This window comes from Cheilinus undulatus, linkage group 19 (genome assembly GCF_018320785.1).
Source record: "Cheilinus undulatus linkage group 19, ASM1832078v1, whole genome shotgun sequence".
Taxonomy (NCBI): domain Eukaryota; kingdom Metazoa; phylum Chordata; class Actinopteri; order Labriformes; family Labridae; genus Cheilinus; species Cheilinus undulatus.
In genome coordinates this window covers 31,225,361-31,247,164 of record NC_054883.1, presented here as the reverse complement: position 1 = coordinate 31,247,164, position 21,804 = coordinate 31,225,361, and the positions used below count along the sequence as shown (strand labels likewise).

General features: G+C 38.7%; 1 protein-coding gene across 1 annotated transcript in view; it reads left to right on the top strand.

Annotated features, from left to right (window-relative positions):
- The first annotated feature begins 12,806 nt into the window (after window positions 1-12,806).
- The window catches only part of LOC121527623 (NEDD4-like E3 ubiquitin-protein ligase WWP1), a 51,945-nt gene continuing 42,947 nt past the window's right edge, over window positions 12,807-21,804 (top strand). The window contains exon 1 of the mRNA XM_041814639.1: window positions 12,807-12,993. The gene's annotated coding sequence lies outside the window, so the exon portion shown is untranslated. The remainder of the gene's footprint in view (window positions 12,994-21,804) is intronic.

The window sequence follows — 21,804 nt, the reverse complement described above, 5'->3', positions numbered from 1 at the left end:
GACTCTGGCTGAGGACATTCTTATGTATTTAGGCACAAGACTCGCTATGTACGACTTGCATACGGACTGTAGTTGGACTGTTGGACAGTACCATTTTTCGATGAGCTGCTGATGCAGGACAAGCTGTGTGGAGACAGCAGCCATCCCTGCCAACACCTGGACCTGACCATCAACACTGAACACTAAGATGTCAAGTGACCAGGTATTGGAGGTTGGTGATTTTTAATACTAGTGCTGAATGTGTCACTGTTTTTCTATTTGCAGCTGGGTCTTTTATTTCAAGCTGCTAATGGTAATTTAAATAAGCATTCATGCTGGCGATCAGCCTTTTTTCTTTCACTGCTAATGCTAATACAAAACAAGCGCTCATGATTGAAATGGGCCTTTTTTAATTCCGCTCTGCTAATGCTAATACAAAACAAGCATTCATGATGGAAATGGGCCTTTTTTAATTCTGCTCTGCTAATGCTAATACAAAACAAGCATTCATGATGGAAATGGGCCTTTTTTAATTCCGCTCTGCTAATGGTAATACAAAACAAGCATTCATGCTGGCAATGAGTCCTTTATTTTACTCTGCTAATGGTAAAACAAAGCAAGCATTCATGCTGAAAATGGGCCTTTTTATTTCACTGCTAATGTTAATACAAAAATGAGCATTCATGCTGGCAATGGGCTTTTTATTACGCTCTGCTAATGGTAAATCAAAACAAGCATTCATGCTGGCAATGGGCCTTTTATTTCGCTCTGCTAATGGTAATGTTTTTATAGTGTTTTGCTGTAAATTGGAATTCACAGCCTGATTTTTTTTTTTTTATTACTTTGACCCAAAATCGGAGGGCCCCACTGGGTGGCCTTGTGTTGGTGTCCAAGTGGATGGTTCATCTTACCTGTGGGTCCACTACCTCCCTTAAGAGGTTTCTTTGACCTATTGGTCCATTTCTACCCTAAAAAGGGTTCCTTGACCTATTGGTCCATTTCAAACCTACAGAGAGTTCCTTGACCTGCGAGTCTACCTCCAGCCTACAGAGGGTTCTTTTGTCAGGAGGGTTCACCTCCACCCTTCAGCTATACTTCTATCCTAAAGCAGGCAGGTCATTATCACCAGGCGAGTCAAGTTTATTAAGTTTCTAAATGCTGCATGGTTGGTCACTTACAACGACCACAATAATCACCGACAAAACCAAAAAACAACAGTGCAAAATAAAAAATACCTAAAAACAAAATTTAACTTGGGCAACAAGCAACCAACAGCAAAAAAAAAAAAAAAAAAAAAAAAAAATATATATATATATATATATATTCTCAAAGACCTTTCAAGGATACTTGGGGCAACAATGGACCAATGGCAAAAAAAAGCAATATTCTCAAAGAGCTTTCGAAGAAACTTGGACCAACAATGGAACAACAAAATTCAAATTGCTCTCAGGAAACAATGGAATACAGCATAAAATTGATCATCACAAAGCACGCTTGGATCAACAACATGACAACAAAGTTCAGTTTATTTTTTCAAGGAAACTATAGAACAGCAATGAAAACGTTCACAAGGTACTCTTGAAGGAATTACAGCCCAGCACTGAGGACGAATTGTGACAACCAGCGACCAGATTTTGTTTCTATCGCTCCTGAACAGTCACCCAGCAATATAAAGATAACGAAATGATGATAACCTGGATGATGATGAAGACTTTAATGAGACCCAGAAGCCATGGCATATACTGATAACTTGTCTTGTTTATGTCTTTACTGTACTGGTCATGTTTGCAGTTGTTTGTGTATTTGTATATCTCTGCTGTTCTTAAGAAGTTGCCAAAATGCCCATTGCTGTAGCACTGGGCATTTTGGCAAAATTTTCAGGGACACGCTGCTGTTGTACATTATGGCCTCTACAAGGAGATGTCTTGGGTTCCTCCGACCACATGAGAAGTTGAGCCAGGCATCCTCGGGCTGGGGACCACAGCCGAAGGTAAGAGGAAGTTGAGACTATGCACACTCATGTCATGTTTCACCCACATAATTTCTGACTTAAGCCCAAACTTGGATGGGTTGGGACCATAATGTATAGAGGCTGTAATGATGCACTTTTGAAACATCTTTTGTTTTGCCCCATTTCTTAATTTTGTCCAATCTAAGGTCAATACTGCAGCATTTAATGTATGTATGGTTGAAATCCTTCAAAAATTTTGGCCGCAATCTCTCCTTTTGGAGGGGGTGGTTCCAGAGGTAAGACCAGTTGAAAACCACTGGTCCAAAGTTCCCAAAGATTTGCAAAAGGGCCAACCTTTTTAGATACTTTTGATACTTGTGGCTATTTTACAACTATCGTATAAAATGCTAAACTGGATCCCAGTATTTTCATCTGTCGGTACATCCCAATGTTTCCAAGTAACTTGGCTGACAGGTTGAAACAAGGCAAAAATAGGTGGAGCTATAGCTCGACAGTCTTTCAGGGAGAAAGATTGCATCTACAAGTCAGCGTTTTGTGATTCTGGACTTGTCTCTGGCCATAGGCTGCAGGAGGGTATGAACCCTTGCCTACAACTGAACCTGTTCTCTTCTCACCCAGTGTTCATCCAATAAGGAAACCCCGATGCCCTCTATCTCCGCATGGAAGCTGAGCCAGGATTCAGACTGGGTCGTCGACTAACCATCGGATACCTGAAGCGATTAGAGGTCAGAGCTGCTCTAGCATGCTCTCGACTGCAACGAGTGCTTGAAGGTGAGCATAAGGATCTGATTTTTAAGTCTTGTTGTTAGGCCTCCACCTCTACACCATATTCTTAATGTTGTGCGGTTACACTCTGGGTGGGAAACTTGAAATGTTCTGAGGTCATGCTGCAATCTTTTAAGATCATAACTAAATCTTAACAATCTGACCATTATTTTCAATGACTTTACCTCCAAAATCAATCAGTTAAATGTTAACATTTTAAACTTCCTTATTAATGGTTTCAATCTTTTTTTTGGAAGTACTGATTTCAATGAACATCATCTGGGAAACTGTAAACACTAAATGGAACTTTTTAAGGGATCAGTAAATCTACAATGTACATTTTTTAACAGGCCCTCATGGTGTCAGCCCACACTCCTGAAGGACTGTACAATATCAAGGCACTTCTGGTCATCTTTCACCCGAGCTTGAGTCTGAAGAGGATCCCAACTTTGAGACTTCGCACCTCTTCAGACCTGTGGCCCTTACCTTTCATCTGATGAACTCCATGGAGAAGATCATCCTAAGCAACCTCTGTCCCCTGGTGAAATTGAGCCTGGACCCTCTGCAGCTCGCCTACCAACCAGACATCAGGGTGGACGCCAACATCTACCTGCTGCACAGGTCCCGGTTCACCTAGTGAACCCCGGCAGCGCTGTGAGGGTCATGTTCTTTGACTTCTCCAGGTGAATACAGGCTGATTGTCATTGGCTTCGTGAGCTGTTAGCTGGCACCCAGACTGCACCAGTGAACATTCAGAGACTGGACATGAAGAGGGTAGAGATGTACAAATACCTGGGTGTTCACCTCAACAATAAACTTGAAGGTTCAAACAATACAAGCATCCTGTACAAGAAAGGGCAAAGTCGTCTGCACCTGCTGTGGAGACTGAGGTCCTTTGGAGTGTGCATGGACATTTTATGATAGTATGAAAGCGTCTGCTCACTTCTATGCAGTGCTTGGCTGTGTAGGAGGGAGCATAGGGAGAGACAGAAAAAGACTGACTAAGCTGGTTAGGAGGGGCAGGTCTGTCCTGGACTGTCCCCTGGACTCTGGAGGAAGCAGGCAATAGGAGGATGTTGGTCAAACTGGCATCCATCATGGACAACCCCTCTCACCTACAGCATGACACTGTTGGGACCCTGAGCAGCTCCTTTAGCCTAAGACTGTCGCACACACCCTGTAAGAAAGAGTGCAAGATCATCCATGCCAGGGATGGGCAGCTGTCAAGATTAATTGCGATTAATTTAGATCTATAATTAGTGCATTATTATTGATAAATCTCACACTTGGTCTCTTTGAAAAACACTTTGGTGAAGCCACTTCAACTCCTCCCTACAGCCTCAGTGATGAAAGATAAGTCCATTACACATCCTCAATTTTTCCTGTCCCTTTTAAAAACTCAAACAGCTCAGTGAACCAGTCAGAAGTCATCTACGCCTTTTTATATGAAGCATTTACTTCACCTTCACCTTATTTCCAGTTTTAAATGCAAAATAATAGATTTAAATTGTGTTTAATGCAATTAGAAATGATGCTGTAAATTGCTATTAACTACAGGGATTCTGAGATTAATCACAATTAAAAATGTTGATCATTTGACAGCCCTTACTAACAAATATATTTCATCTAATTTATTGAACCAGCATTTATGTTTTTAAAGCCCTAATGCAAATAGACAATCTTAATGAGTCAACATAAAATAAAAATGGATTGAGGCTACTTTTTAAATGACATGTTCAGTAGTTTTACAATATACAAAGTATCTTTTAATTGCATTTAGTAATTCTTCTTCAAAGAGTTATACCGAAACACTGTCAGTCCCCTTCATTAATGTCTTGCAAGGAACAAGCAACAATATGTATTGTTTTTTCTATTTGATATATTTTGAAACTGTGCATGGTGTCGTGCACATGGTTTTACTTCTTGGCGGGTAATCTTGTGTTTCCTTCATGTTTACAATTTGTTGATGCTAGAAATTGGCTCACAACCCACATAGTGCATGTTTTCCACCCCTGATTCTGTATGACATGTTTATTCCACCTCATATATATGAGCTTACATAGATGTGAATATGCTTTTATGTCTGTTTGTAAAAATATGAAAATGAACACTTGTACATTCTCCCACAGTCCTCCAGATGTTACCGCCACCTACCCAAAAGTGTACCTTTCTTCGCCCCATAGCAAAATGTTGAATCATTGGTAATACTATTATTAGCATTTTTATATGTGTAATAGTACCTGGATATGTAATCCCTCTTTCAAATCAATACTGTTCACACTGTGAGTTATCTAAATATCTGGTTTTGATCCTTCCACAAGTGAAAGTGTACATTTGTAAATGTAGTAAGTAAACTTTATTTGTATAGTGCTTTTTTAATGTAAATGAGACTATTTTATCACTACTTTTTTTCTTCTTGTATTGAAGTATTGTTGGTTAATTTTTTCCTAACTTTATGGGGTTTTTGTGTTAATTTCTTGATTAAATACTGCAAGTATTACAAACATTCACAGTTTACATTTTGTTTTCACTATATATTTGCTGATTACTTTCCCTCAGCTTTGAGCAGCTGTAATTACCAAATTTACCCCTGTGGAGGATTAATATAGGTTTATCTTATCTTTAATAACAATGGGATAAAATGTAATTATTCTTACCATAGCTTAAAATAAAATGTAAAAATAACTATCCATCCAATTTCCATTTGATCATTTCTGATCAAAAGCAAACAGCAAATAAATCAAGCAATTATGTTCATTTCCATATAGTTAAATACACTTTCAATAAAAACTTTGATGGTACCAGGACCCAGTGTTGTAGTCGAGTCCCTAGTCCTTAGTGTTCAAGTCCGAGTTGAGTCCAAGTCACCAAAGAAAAATCCAGGTTGAGTCCTCTTTACCTGAGTCTAAGTCGAGTCTCCATTACCCATGTTCAAGTCCTAGACTTGTAATGTACAGTGTTGTGATCTTTAACTGCACTTAAGCAATGTGAAATTTGACTACAAAAGTATTTTTTCAAGCAGTATTCCAGTACTTTAGCTCTACATACACTAAGCTATTTTCAATTGTATTGTAGTGAAATTTGACTAGGAGTATCTATACTTTGACTCAAGTACTGAAGATGAGTGCTTTGTCCACCACTGATGAGGAGTGGGTGAAATTGTAACAGAGAAATATATCCACTTAAATAAGGGGTAACTGGACTCAAAAGAGCTCCATACTAGTTCCTGGACCATGGATATTGATAAGTGGCCTAAAACCAGGTTCCCTGACATTTATGTCAACCTGACTGATTTCAGGTAAGCCTGGAGACGACCCTAAAGGCATTATCAGCCGTGAAAGTGAATTAATTATTTTCGTTTTGTGAATACGAAGCTTTGGTCCAGCTTATTTTCAGTATTTCAGTGATTGATTTACTTCTTTTTACTGAGATAATCCGTGAAAAGATCGGTCTGGGGTTGTTAAATCTGTTTGTAAAACTTTTATATATATTTTGATATATTTTGGGGCTTTTTATGCCTTTATCAAGAGAGTAAGACAGTGGATGGAGTCAGAAACAGGGATGAGAGAGCTGGAGAGAGACGTGCAGACACAAGACAAACATGAAACCTGGGCTGCCCACGTACATCGGCTGCACCTTTAACCACTAGGCCATCTGTGCAGTCCACTGAGAAACAAAATCAATGACCCAGGATTTCTTCCCTAATGTTGTTAAATTTTAACACTAGTTAAACCTTTAATATATTTTAATGGGACAAACTCTCACTGTACAGCTTTCAAACTGTGTCGTATAAACTGATCAATGCGGTCACTTCATGAAGTGTTTGGAAACTCACATTTTTAACCAAATAGAGATTGCGCTCATTTACAAAGGCTACTTTATTTCATCTGTGATAATTATTGACAGACTTGACCTTTTTTTTTAGTATTTCTTTTATAAAACCTGCTGTGTTAAGAAGACATCACAGGACTATCAATACACTTATTTACACTTATTTATATCCTCTTTGGGTTCCTGTAGATCATTGGTTCCCAGCGTGGGGTCCGGGACCCCCAGGGGGTGCGCCAAAGAACTCAGGGGGTGGCGCGAGGCTTTGTCTGCTCTGAGGCCAGCCAGAGGTCTGCCAAAATTAGATTTGCAAATGTTGATTAAAGCCATGATGAAGCAGTTATTAAATAGTTTATACAAAGGTCTTTTGATAAGAAAGGCCCTGACTGGGAAGCGAACCATCTTGCTGTGATGCAAAAGCTCTAACCCCTGCACCACAGCCTTATATGGTACATGTCTGAGACATTTTTCTTCATATAAAGCAGAATTTTTATGTGCATTTAAAGGAGACAACACTCCTTTACAAGGAAAAAACATGAAGTAATGGTTTTCAGAGATCTTGTTTATTTTTGTACAGCAAGGTTCAAACACAGATAAGACGTTTTATCATTTGTCCTTCTGAATTTATTGTTTTCTATGATAACATCAAGAATAAACAATCCCAAATAGTAAGACGAAATTAAATTCATACCAAACAAATCTCAGTCTAAGGAGTTTATGTAGCTCCCAGGTCAGGACCTCTGTGATTTCAATATCCAGCCTCCCATCTAACTTCTCTTCTACACTGATATTAAAGAGGGTTTATGTCATTAGAGATAAGACTACCATGACGGTGTTATCAGCTACTTTATGATACTTTTGCAGTTAAAAGATGCTACGGAGTTTTACATTTAAGGGAGTTCAAGAGGTTTTCTAATCTCATCCAATCCAACAGAAACCGCTGTAGGAGGAAGATAAGAGTTGCATAAGGTACGTTACCTGTGATTGAACCCAAATTAATCCACTTTTTGGATGACTGTCAAACAAGAAGAGAAGTGATGGCCTCTCTGGAAGGGAAACACTGCCAAGATCAACAGAATATACTCAACATGTAAGTATGAAAGGGATATTTCACAAGGAAATGCACATTTGAGCTTAAGAAATCATATTTTGAAGTCTGATTTAAAACAGATTTACAAACTTTGTGTAACTTGTGCAGTAGTGTGAATAATATAAGTTTAATATGATGTCTTTACGATGAGCAGTGTCTGCTCTGTTTCAATAAAGGGCATGCAAACAGATGTCTTTTTAAACCAGGCGTCGTAGTAATCCAGTTAAAATGTGTAGGATGTGGACATTCCTCTTCCGTTGGGTTTTAATTCTTTGTTTAATGATTCAAAAATTCAAAGTCCATTACATCCATCATTATATAAAAAATATATATTTAAAGATGGAGGAAAAAAACCTTTTAGTTATTGTAGGGATGGAATAAAACTGTGTTTGGCTCCCTCTGCTGGTCAACATATGAGCAGAGCAGCGGCTGCAGAAGCCTTAAGGATAAATGTGTTCTCAACAACTTCATTTGAGCATGAGAAATTTGTGCTTAGATGTTTTTCCCCCTTAGCCACAGTCATCCCTAATGAGACCATATTATTAGGTTTGATGATTTTTAATCAGAGTTAAGTGTAAATCAACCAGTGTATACAGGCACCATTTTAATAATTTGGGGGCCCTAGGAAAAAAGAACAATATGAGGCCTTTCTCCATTTTGCTTTAAGCAGTCATAGCTAAAGAGAAAATAAATATTATCAAGCAGTTCTTTTCAATAAACAAAACTGCATAGTTAAAGGACCAACAGCAGTACTTGCTTTTATACACTTGAGGAAAAACTGTTTTTTGCTACAATAGACTCATCTGTTTAGCATGTGTTTTTTACCATAGAAAAAAACAGTGACATGGTGTACAATAACTGGCATAAAAAGGGTGTAACATCGATTTATTTATTTATTTATTCCTTTTTGGGTTTTTTTTTTTTTTGTTTGTTTTTTTAGTGGTCAGGGTTGAAGTTGTTGAAGAGATTTGAAGCAGTAAAAGTAAAAAAAAATGTTGATAAATGATTATTTTATTAACACTTATCTGCATGTCCAATTTCTGGACATACTGGCCTCAACCATGCTTAAAATTACAAGGGAGCGAGGGTTAAGGATCTTGCCGAAAGACGCATCAACATCAACTGTTGGAGCAAGGGTTCTAACCCATTACCTTCTGCTTGTGAGGCAACCAACTCTACCGACTGAGCCACAGCTGCTCTGTGGGAAAATTTTAAAGGTCACATATTCAACCCCTTTAAGACAAGTTTATATTGCTCCTAGAGGTCCTCAAAACATGCCTTTAAGTTTATATTGCTCCTAGAGGTTTAAGTGTATATTGTTTATATTGCTCCTAGAGGTCCTCAAAACATGCCTTTAAAGTTTGTTTCTGAAAAAAACAACTCTCCATTGAATTTTTGCATGTTTAAAAACCCTCTGTTTCAGACATGCTCAGGACGAGGTTTTACATGTCTGTCGCTTTAATTATTAACGAGCTTGTCTGACTCCAACCCTCGCAGGAAATGGATGTGGCTTAATGGATTGAGCTCTCCTGATCTTCCTTTCAGCTTGCTGATCAAGAGAGGAGGGCAGAACTTTCATCCAAGCGGGCAGGGCCATCCAAACAGGAGGTTGGTGCTAATTCTCCATATGACATCATGAGGGGAAATCTGAGAGTCAGCTTGTTTTAGCACACATTTTCTGAAAGATGGAGGGGGGGGGTGTTTTTCTTATTCTTGGGTTGATCGGCCTGGGGCACATATTTTCGTGAGAAAAGCCTGAAAAGTATATTTTGCATGTGTGACCTTTAATATCCACAGATATCCCAGTTATAACATGACTGAGCTAGCAAAACATTTTTGTACTTGTGTATGCTGTGAAATTTCACTGCCCTATGATAGTGATGACAAAAGAATTTGTGATGAGCTGGAATCATACAGCCTGACGTTACACATTACCAAGATGATAAAGATACAGGAAAAAGCAGTTCATGTGCACTGTCCTTGTTGTAGATAACTTCAGGAATAAATCACTTCAAAATGTGTGACTGTGATGGTCTTTGCTTCTAAAACGATGCATGGCCCCTACAGATGCGATGATGTGAGCTCAAAGGATTTTTAAACTAGCAATCACTCTGAGACAGCAGGAGCTGTAGTCTCCCTGCCTGCAAACAGATTTTTTACACATTCTTGGCATTTTGAAAATGAAAATCCAACTCATTTAACATGGTTGGAATAATATCAGTGTATGACATCTTCAGTCACAAGACTGGCTCATTTGTCCAGTTTGATGGAGTTTGAAGAAACTTTTATATCTAGAACTTTGTTTATTTTTCAGTGTTTAATTAGTATTATTGAATCAGAAAGCTATGATCCATAATTTCCACATTTATAAATAAACCTTTAACCTTACAAACCCTGATTTATTTTTATTCCATGAAACCCAGTCTTTTCAATCTGAGTACAATTAACATGATATGGTTAATTATTTTAAAATGATGCACAGTCAATTTTAAAGTGTAAAGAAGCAGTTTTTCTCTAGATGGCTCTAATGATGTGTTGGCATAGAACATTTGTCCTCTAACCTTCAGCAGAGGAGAATGGCATCAGTTTTAAAATAAGAACACAGAAATTCTTAAAATGAAAACCCTGCATTTAAAGATCCTGGTGTCTTGGTTCAATGCTTCTAAACTAAAATAGCCTTTTAACTCCAGATCATAGCTCTCAAAACTCAGAAACTTCAAACCTGTTCTCCAGAGAAATGGCTCTTAATGTGAGGATTTGTTCTTTGTTCTGGGAGGTCTGATGTTGAATGATGCCAAACACAAAGAGCACAAAAAGCAGAGGTTATATCACTGATGATGTGTTGGCTGTGTCTGAAAAAAATGCCAGACAATATTAGCATCCTTGAAAGCAACAAAAAAGAGAGTGGCTTATGCATCAAAGTAAAAACATATTACAACAGCTCGGGCCAGAGGACAAAATCCAACAAGCTTTTGTTCTGTGCACAGAAGCCCATCAGGGCCAAATTAACACAACACTGTGCCCCTGGGCATCAACTCCTTGATACCTGCTGCTCAGTCATCCCACCAGTATTTCCCCCTACTACCACAGAATCAGCCACAAAGAACAGTAGCAAACAGCTCAGTCAATTCTTTAATATACAAGAGCTATCAAGTCAAATGTTCAATCTGGCTTTCTGAATACTGTTAAGTACCACTTGCAAGAGTAGGTCAATATAACTTTATGAAAACACATCATTATCAGCAGGCTATCTCCAGGCAGCATCAGTGGTGTGGTGTGGAGGCTACTCTCAGTCCAAGAAGACCCATTGCAACAATCTTATAGCAAGAGCAGCCATTGCAAGCTGCTGCTGGTTGGATTCACTCTGTCCAGCTCACTAACATTAGCAGAGCTAACATTAGCTGTTACACCTTTAGGTAAAAAAACACTTTCACTGGCTGGGTTGTCATTGCTAACCATGTCCCTTGATCTTAACTGGTAATGTAATTGAAGAAACAACCTATTTTCAATGTCTCTCAAGTTCTTGACATTGCAGATGTCCTTGTTCTTTTTTTCCATTTGACATAGCTGTAAGCCTGATTTTTCTATCTGAATATTTTCTGAGTACAGAGTGTTTCTGACCAACACATAATTAAGTGGCATAACATTTAACCTGTCCCACGCCAGCTTACCTTGTTGTCCTTATAGGACGGAGCTGTGGGAGGGCTTTTCTGGGTTATATCCCTATTGGCTGACCCCTGGATCCAACAATAAGATTTAAGCCTTTGAAAGGCCCCAAATGTCTTCATGTCAAGAAAATTATATCGTTGGACATCTTTAGACATATTGAAACAATGATCTGGTTTGTTAACAACAAAAAAATAACGGGTTTTCGGTAGATTTCAGACTTAGTTTGTCCTGTAGTTCACTGGCTTTGTTACCAGAAAAGAGATACTTTAAAATATTTGATCATACCACTATGATTGTTTTAGCTCCATAGGAATTGGCTTATACCACAATATATCACGATACCTAACACTGTAATAACTCATCGCACAACTTAGTTAATGATGTGATAAGCTGTATTTTAAAACATCAAATTTTCACTTATAAGAAATGAATGTTTTAAGCAAAAAAAAAAAAAAAAAAAAACATGTTTTAAGGCAGGGCAGCTGCAGGACTGCCAAAGGTGGGCAGGGCTCAGGTGATAGTGTCTCTGAGTGCAGGTGTGCTGCTGTGATTGAGAAGCACGAGTCTGCGGTGATGATTCCACGTGGTGAGCGCTGGCTGCTGGGCTTTGTGCGGCAGATGTTTTGATGAAATCTGGCTGGATGAAGAGGCTGTGTGGGTGCGGGGCAACTTGGGAGAAGCTGGAGTAGACTTTTCTGTGTCATAGCTGCATCTGAGAGTCAGGCACAATGGAGTAAAGGGAAAACCTTCGGGTTTATCAATCACTAATAGATTGATAAACGACTAATAAAAATAATAAAACTGTGTAAAGATAAGCCAATCTTGAAGTCATGCTACTTGTGTGAAGAACCTGCATTGCTTTATCTTGTCAACAATAAAATTTTCCTGCAATAAAGTGATAAAAAAATCACAGTTTTGATAAACCAAACATCGTGATTCACATCACACCATGAATTTAGTATAGAAAGCCCATTTCCACCAATTAAAAAACAAATAGGAAAAGTAAATTAAAAATAATTAGAAAAAAATTGTTAAGTCATAATTATGAGATATTAAGTCATAATAATGAGATTATAAGTCATAATTATGAGATACTATCTCTTAATAATGAGACACCAAGTCATAATAATGAAATATTACACCATCTCATAATTATGACTTAGTATCTAATTATTATGACTTGGTATCTCATTATTAAGCGATAGTATCTCATAATTATGACTTAACACATTTTTAAAATTATTATTATTTTACTTTTCCTTTTTTTAACTGACAGAAATGGGCTTCCATAATTTTGTGCATCTAGAAATTGTGACTTTTTTTGGTATAAAAAATTCCCACATTATGAATATTCAATAGCACTTTTAGTGACATGGACACGCAGTAAAGTACATACGGTTTGTTCTCGTTGTCTTCGTTTCAGATGGAATGGTTGTCTACTAACAGCATCCTTCACTGAGTTTATCTACAGTGACTCAGGCTAACTCTGCCGTCCCGTGTTATTACACAGCAGTATTGGGGTGGCGTCTGTCACTGAGTGTTTTGCTGCTCGGAGGTTTTTCCACAGAGATGGCCAGAGAGCCGTAGCAGACTGTGGGCCTTCAGGCTGGGCATTTTACCGACAGCCGTAACGGTAGAGATCCACAGAGACACGGATAGTAACACGGAGAGGAGTCGGACGACAGACCAGGTAAACGCAACTCGAAATCGGACTAAAACCGTGACTAACAACTCAAATGTCATGAATATATTCTTTAAAATTTACATATAACACAACAGTTTGACTATGCTAGCTCGATGATGGCGGACAACTAGCAAAGCTGCTAAGTAATTAGTTAGCAAGCCGGCTGGCTGGAAGCAAATGGATAATAGCTAACTTGGCTAACTTTGTAACGTTAGCTTGCTAGCTGTGTCTGCTGTGCTGCAAGTTGTACAGCTATAATTTCAACAAACACGTTCACAGCTTTAGTTATGTGGGGATATATCCCCCGACTAGCCAGCTGGATCTCATTACGGTAGTTACACTGATAGTAAGCTAATGTTAAGCTAGTTACACTAACATTTAACAGAGAAATAGGGATTGTTTTTCTGAGGCTAGCGGGCTAGCTTATTGATAGCAAGCTAGCTGACTTTAGCTTCCCTTGCAGACTATCCATCCTTATCAGGAAGATACAGCACCTATGCGATGTATCTGCTGGAAGTATAAACTCATTAAACATAGACTAGGTTAAGGAGATAACTTACTAAGGATTGTAATTGCTTATTAACATAAGCAACTTAAAGTTTTGGCGCTAACATTAGCATGACAGTAGATTATACAAAGTTAGCACTGTTAGTGAACCATATCAGAGTTTATGCTTGATGATCAGTTTGTATATAAACAAGGTGTTATGATCCTTAGTTAATGGATAAAATAAGTCTGTGAACTATTAGCTTCTTTCTAAGCCAATGATCCACCCTCCTGGTCATTGAACTTTGATATGAGGAGCACAGTAAAATCACATTTACTGTTATTTCAAGAACTCGTAGGTGTTGACATGACAATAATATGACAGTACCTAAGTTATGATTGTCTCTGGTCACTAAAGAAAAACACCTGACTGAAGACACAGGTGAGCACAGGCCTGACATAAGACACATCACTTACTCGTTTTCAAATCCCAGAAATTGTACACTCCTGCCATTAGTGTACAAAAATGTTGGCAAAATTTTTATTAAACATTTGCAGTACCTTTGTACAATTTAGAGAGTGAGCGGGAGTATGCCTGCAATTTTGGATGGATTCACTCCTCTCTGATACACCTTTCTTCTGATATAAATATATATGGTTTTTAACCTGATGGCTATTGTCCAGGCCTGCACCAGGCTTAGATCCCATCTCTCCAGATATCCTCCCAGTTGTCCCTTCCATGACACATGCGGCTGTCCTCGAGGCCTGGTCCAACCCACTAGGTCCCAGGAACCCAGTATTAATTCCCCTTCTTCATAAAAAGCCTGGCTGGTTAAGTTAGTAAAAATTCAGTTTTCAGCTTGGCTGGTTAAATTATTAAAAATTCAGCTTTAACTTCATCTAGCAGACCTTCCAGTTTTCTAGGAGACCCAAACTGCAGCTATATAGGAGTGGTAAAAAAGGAGCATTTTGAGCAGTGTGCATCACTGGGATCAAACAGTTCCTTTATAGTTTATATGGTTTTCTAATTCCCTTTCAGGAGTCCTATTAATTCTCCTCTAATTCCCTCCCCATGGATAGGCAAAGATAAAATGCCATACTCTGGCTTTATTTGAAGATTTCCTGTACCATCCAGGCTATTGCATTTCAGTAACATTAGTGCATGTCTTTCTGTCTCCCAGTTTTAAACCTAGTTTTGCTACTCAGTTTGTCACTTTCTATATTGTATTGCCACATTGGAAGGGTAAACCAGCACTTGAGTGGTGACTTTTGCTGTCTGACTCTGAAATAGACTTGTTTGTTCTCACTAAATCTCTCAAACACACACACATACGCACAAACACACACTTGCTCTCTCACTTTGACCTTTGAATAGCAAGGAAGCAGCTGTGGGGAAAGTGGGAGTTGTGGTCTGTCACCACTGTGTGAAGCCAGTGTGTCATACTGGCATGAAGAAAGTTAGTTCTGTTGTTGTTGAGATAAAGGAGAGCAAGGTTAAACATAGTTATTCACTTAACCTTTAAACACAGCTTCACAAATGGTAATTGGATGCATAACTACAGCTTTATTTTGGCCTAACAATGAAAGTGGCACAATTTTGGGGTCAGAATACTGCAGTAATGAATCCTTGCAGGGTTTAACTTTCTGGCAGCTCAAGAGTAAGTGTTTTTGCTCCCTGTAGTTAAAAGAATAATGAGTTTGTCCATATTTGTATTAATGCTCATTTAAAAAAGACCAAGACAGTTAAACAACAAGACAAGGAAATGTCATGGCGGACGCCTTGTTGTGACTTTGGGCTTTTTTTGTGGAGCTGTGGTGTCTGCTGAAAGGGAGATCCAATGTAAGCCAACACCTCCCCTGACATCTAGCTCTGTTCTGATGTTTTCCAGTTCAAACACTGTGTGGTCCTGAGCTCCCATTTCTGTTACTTTTCAGATTTTTGTGTGTTTAATAAAATGACTTCAACACTCCTGGTATGATTCCAGTAACAGTGGAATCTCTGCAGCCTGTCATAAAGAAGTGTATGCATTTGTGCAGACACCCAACTGCACTACAAAGTGCATTGTGTAGCAGTAAGCAGGGCACTGGCTGTTTTGTAAGCAAATCCACCCAACACTGCAGGATGTTCTTTCTTCAGGCCGACCAGTACACAAAAATGTGCAAACCTAAAACACAAGGCTGAATGTTGTGGTTTGAATTGCACTAACTCCATATCATAGTTTTCCACTACAGCCTGTTGTTTTTCTCTATATTACATCTTTTCTATCTTGTGGCCCTAAGACAGCTGAAATTATCTCTGAAGTGCAAAGGAAATTTTTGCAGAATACCCCCTATTTTTTTTTATCTACTAAAAAGTATTTAAAAACTGATACAAACTAGTAGAAGTCATACCACATTCAGCACCTATTTCAATACCGTGACAGCAAATGTAGAAAGCCTACAGCATGTCCTAACAGCATTTGGATGTCAGATATTGTGCAGCATTGGCTGCTAGCTGTCCACATTAGAATCTTTATTTCTCTGCTCTGTAATTTTCAGTCACCCCTCGTAAACAGTAAGACATCTGCCGCTTTCATTTTGATGCCAAATACTTCTACCTTCATGTTAACACAAGTAAGAGCATAATACTGGTATTTCAATCACAGAGGATGTAATGGATATTATTAATGCACCACGATGTCCTCTCTGTAAAACAAACTATGAGTGAGAAAAACTAAAGATAGGGAAGAAAATCTTTCTGTAGGACACTCCTGTGGCCTTCTCATCCCCTTTTTCCCTTGTTCCTCTTTCACGTTTATGAGAGCAACAGAAATGATGATTTTGAAATAGGTTTTTTTCACAGCTTAGTGCAGAGATAGATACTAGAGCTAAGATTGCAGCAAATTGTGATGTCTGTTTTTTATAATTTATCTAGTAGAGCGTGCTCTGACTCCTTTCATGTCACACGCTCTATATTTACCTCTGTACAGCAGAAAGACTTGAGCTCAGAGCAGCTTGGCTGATTTGTTGAAGAGAACAGGTTTCCTCAATGGTAAGTTTCCAACTTGTTTGTGAAATGAACAATTACTCCACAAGTTTCCTGTTTCTTATCCATGAGTCGTGACGTTAATGTTAGCAAGTTAAGTTACAGTAACCTAGCTATAAACTTTAGCTGAGTCAGTAACAATGATCAGAGAGGCACATTTCAAATCATGTTTTAGAAGTGACTTTTGAGATGGTGCTTATCCACTTACCTATGACGTATAAAATAGATGATGAATTTCTAATTTGTAGATACACTCACTGCTTACTTTATAAGATAGTCTGTGTGGTGTAATGCACACCATTATCAACATCTCAATATCAAATGTTGACACTGTCAGAGAGATTGATTCATTCTTCTTTACTGTAATTATAGAGAGTATTGCTGTTGTTGTAAAAGGTGTTCCTAATATTTTGACTATTCATTACAGTGGCATTCTTGTTTGAGTTGTGCTTTTTCAAATGTTTTGATTGATCCGCTGGACAACTTGCTGTCAGTGACACACTTGCTGAATAATGTCAGCACTACTATTGTTGTCTCTGCCCACTGCTGTATTTTACTGGGAAACAAAGTGTTCCTAACAGGACACTTTTATCTGGGAATATTCAGGCTGTTGCTGTCGTTTGCTGTGGTTGCCAGGACAGTGTGACAGTGAGTTGCACTCTGGTTTCTGTCTGTGTATGAGCTTTGTTCCACATGTATCTGTTCGGTACACGTCTATACCGTACCGAGAAGCCGGTACCAAATGGGAATGGTATAGATACACATACCTTTACACCCCTAATCTTTAGTATTCTGCATTTAAAAATGGTATTAAGATTTAGTCATGTAACTCTCTGAAATCTTGACACTGATAAATAAAAAAATTCGACATTATTTTTACTCATAACCCCTTTCCTCATAAGTTAAGCCCCAAAACTCCTAGTATTTATGACTCCTCAGAATGGCCCCCTCTAGGAAGTTTTATGACTTCAGCAGGGATGCCCCAAGCTCATCTCAAATAATAGTATTTACAGAAAGAACCACATCCACAAATAGCTGTAAGACTCTTTAGAAAACCTCCGAGGGAGAAAAGTGATGCAGCTTTTCAGTTGAGTAAATTTTACATTGGTTTTATGGACTTGTGGAGTTTTATTGAGTGAGCAGAGAGAAATATTATATTGGCATTGATTGGGGCCAAGGAGAGGAAAACCCTGGTTTGTACTTTGTCTCTTCTGCAACACACCTGACTTGTATATTGCATGTCATGATGCTCAAGAGATTCTTGTGAAAATCTAGGCGTACTTTCAAACCTGATCCAGAAAGTTTCAAAGCCAAAGCCAAAACTCAGTTGGTTTCCCTGCAAAAGTCAATGTTTGACTCAGACTAGGATTTGATGATATTAGGGCTGGGCATTTTCTCTAATTGTTGACAACCCCAATTCCAAAAAGTTTGGGTGCTGTGTAAAATGTAAATAAAGCAGAAGGCAATGTACATCTCATGAAACCCTTATTTTATTCACAGAAGAACATCTTCTTTGCTGGATTTTTTTGTTTTATGATGCACCAAATGCTTTCTGCTAGTGAAAGGTCTGGACTGCAGGCAGGTCAGTTCATCACCCAGACTCTTCTATTGCAAAGCCATACTGGTGTAATGGATGTGGTATGTGGTTTAGCATTGTCTTGCAGCAATATTCACAGCCTTCCCTGAAAGAGGCATTACCTGGATGGGAGCATAATGTATGTTGCTCTAAAACTTCTGCTTTCAGTATTGATGGTTCCTTTCCAGTGTAAGCTGCCCATGCCCATAGACAGATTACCATATATATATATATATATATATATGTGTGTGTGTGTGTGTGTGTGTGTGTGTGTGTGTGTGTACAGGGCTTAATTTGGGCTGGATCCTTCCAGAACAAGATCTCCTCTCAGATCGTGACCGGCACTTATTTGATTGGATCCAGCACCTTCAGGGATGGCGGGTACATAGGTAATACATTTCTGCCGGCGAGTGTGTGTAAACATAACATTGCGTGTTAGTTTTCTAGTGTGTAGAGGAGTACCAACTATGTGTGACTGTATGTTGCAGCCTATGGGTAGGCAGGCTAAACAAAATAAGCGTCATATCAGCCTATCACATCCTGACTTGTGCGCAAAAGCATCATATGGTAAACAACTGATCAATCGCAGACAATCAAGTGCTATTTTCAGTTAACATTGGCAGGGAGAGTTAATTTCAGCTAACAAAATGGACAAACGTACATCTTTGAAGGTAAAAAATAAAAACAACAGTGACCCAGAAGTCATCAGCAGCAGTCGCTGAAACAACAGCTGATGCGCCTGCAGACACTGAGTTACAAGTCACTTGTACAGGTAGCTGAGAGCTGAGATGAGGAGGTAGCAACACCTGCTAGCAGGCTGCTATCACTGGGTACCCGAGTCACAGTAGGACTAATGGGACAGACATGAGAGAAACAGACAGAGGTTCATCCATGTCAAAGAGTCACATATTGCTGTATTAAGGTAAGACCAAGTTTTAATAATAAATTTGGCCGCCGTGCCTTAACATGAGCTCTTTATTTTCACTATCATTATTTTTGGATGCATTTATAGCTTTATTACGAGATAAAAACAAGCCGTCAGCAGATCATTCATTGACGCCTGAAGTGTGTGAATACTGACATGTGAGCAGTGCAGGCTCTGGGTTCAGCCTTTCTGCTGTCTGTTTTGGCATTGATATACGTGGGCATATGTGCTGTGAACTGTGGAAGCAGTCCACAAATCTTTGAATGAAAAGGCATTAAGATGAGAGACAGAAGGCCCTCCATGATTGGACCATAGACATGGAAGTTTACTTGGGCAGTCAGCTGATAGAAAAGTTAAGTTTTAGCAGACAAGCTCTGATTGGATAACAGAGTAATATCTACTGAATACTAAATAAAGTGACAGGTACAATTTCATAAATAATTATTTTAACTGAATAAGCGGGTTTTTGTGTTGTGAAAGTGTAGTAATGTTTGTGCTGAGAGTGAGTAAATGAGCTGGTGGTGATTTTGCGCCGTCCTTGGTGCTAAAACACGGCAGATTTGACTGACAGCTGCCGCTCAGAGAAAGAGTGAGGGAGAGGGACGCTCTCCATCGATGGGCGATTGTACGTGCTTCTTTGCAGCTGATTCTTTTTTTAAATCATTTAGGTTTAGGTTGTTTGCAGTCACATGATCTTCTTGGCCCGTTTTTGCACAAGGCACTGATTTTTGTTTTTTGATGTATTCCATGACTTTTTTGTTACCGCCGGAACAACACCCGGTCTGCATTCCAGGACCTGAAGATTTACAAATTAAGCACTATCGAGGATCAAGGGTATAGCTACATGGTGGATGACGCACATTTACAGTTGGCATGTGCATGTACGGTCCATAGTTAGTTTGTGCCCAGAGCCCATGGTCATAATAATCCGTCCATGCCCATGCTATTAGGGTTGGGTATTGTTTGGGTTTTCTTTTGTACACTGATGCTAAATTGAGACTTTTTGAATTATGCCAGTACCTGAATTGATGCTTTTAAGAGGAAAAAAGTGTGTTAAAAGTTGGGCTATGAGTAGAAACTGTCTCTGTAATGTAGGATGATGGGGCAATGGGAAATAAGATTAGAAAAAAAGGAGACGGTAGTTCTAGGAATGGGTGATAATTAGGGATGTAACGTTTTTGTATTCATCCCGAACTGCAGTTAGTTGAATATAGTCCCACAACGGTAAGTGTTTGCTAACCACTGTTAAACCACCAACGAAGAAGAAGTAGCTGGCATATTATAACACACACAGAAGAAAAGTCCACTCCACGCTCCCGCAGCAAGCTGCAAGAGACTCAGAGCATTGAGACTTACTGATCTCCTTACCTCTGTAATGTTTTTAAAATGCCTCCCGATGTAAAAGAAGAGAGGCTTGAAGATATTACCACTGCTAAAACATTTTAAAGACTTTTCATGGACTGGTAATTTGCATTTTATGTTGTGTTTATTTTTAGTTTTTCAAATCAGCATGTATTTGGTGGTTTTCTGTGTGGTCTTTAATTCCCTCCGCCAAGGAGGTTATGTGACCGGGAGAGTTTGTTTGTTAGTTTGTTTGTTTGTTAGCAACATAACTCAAAAACACCATCTGGATCCAGGAATTTTTCACAGGATTCTTTACTATTGGGAGATTGGGCTAATGGTGGAGGTCTGTGCTCTCCAAGTGCTTTTCTAGTTTTGTGTGTTTTTTTGTTTTCCACTTTTTGTCTCATGTTTAATTTATCACAGGCTGTACAAACTATCACTGATAGCTCTAAATAACACTAGATGGAACAAATGATAGATTGATCGATTGATTGACTCAAGTGTATATTTCAAACATGTAACAAAGGTTGTCCGGCTCTTATGTTAGTAAAGGGAAAAACAATAATAACAGGGGAGGGGCCTCCAGAGTAATAATTCTAGGACTTTTTCTTTTGTTGTCAATGAACCAGACCTGTACCAAACAGTGACTCCAAAACTGAGGTACGAACCAAACTGAGACCTCTGTGAACTGTTACACCCCAAGTGATAATACGGTAATATCCCAGGCTATAAAAGAAAAATGAAAGTATTGCTTCAATTACTGTCATGACAACAATGTGTAATGTATGCACGTTTATAAAAAACTACTACAAGGATATGTCCTTTCTTGCCAGCATCACCACTGTCTGTGTGTGAAGATGCTTTAAAAGTGATGAAAGAACTCTTGTCAAGGATGTAGGGCCAATTTGGATGAATACGTACCGATGTACCGGCACATATACTAGAAATGATAAAGTTAAAAATATCTACAGGTGATCCTGCAGCAGCAACAAAAGGCAAAGTTGAAAGTTTTAAAATACATTTACACTTCTCTTTACCCATTTTGATGTGAAATCTAGATAAAGTAAATAAGCATTTGTTGTTTATTTTGGGCGGTCTAAAAGCACATGGAACATTACTTCACACTCCCAGAAACTATATTATAATAGTTGATAATTATTTCTCATATTACCTCTTGGACGAAGGGAGGGGAGAAAAGAGAGTAGGACTGGGTTAAAAAAATGGATTTTCCAATTTAGATCAATTCATGAAAATAAAAACTAAAAAAACGATACGAATTGATATAATCCAGAGATCAGCCTTTTAATATAGCCCTTCTCCTTCTCCCAGTGGCTCCTCACTCTACAAGTACTTCCTAAAAATAATTAGGTAATAATTCTCCGTAAAGATTGGGTGGCTGTATATACTGTATACTTCTGTGGTCGACTTAAGTATAGCTGTGTGTGGGAGACACTGCAAGGT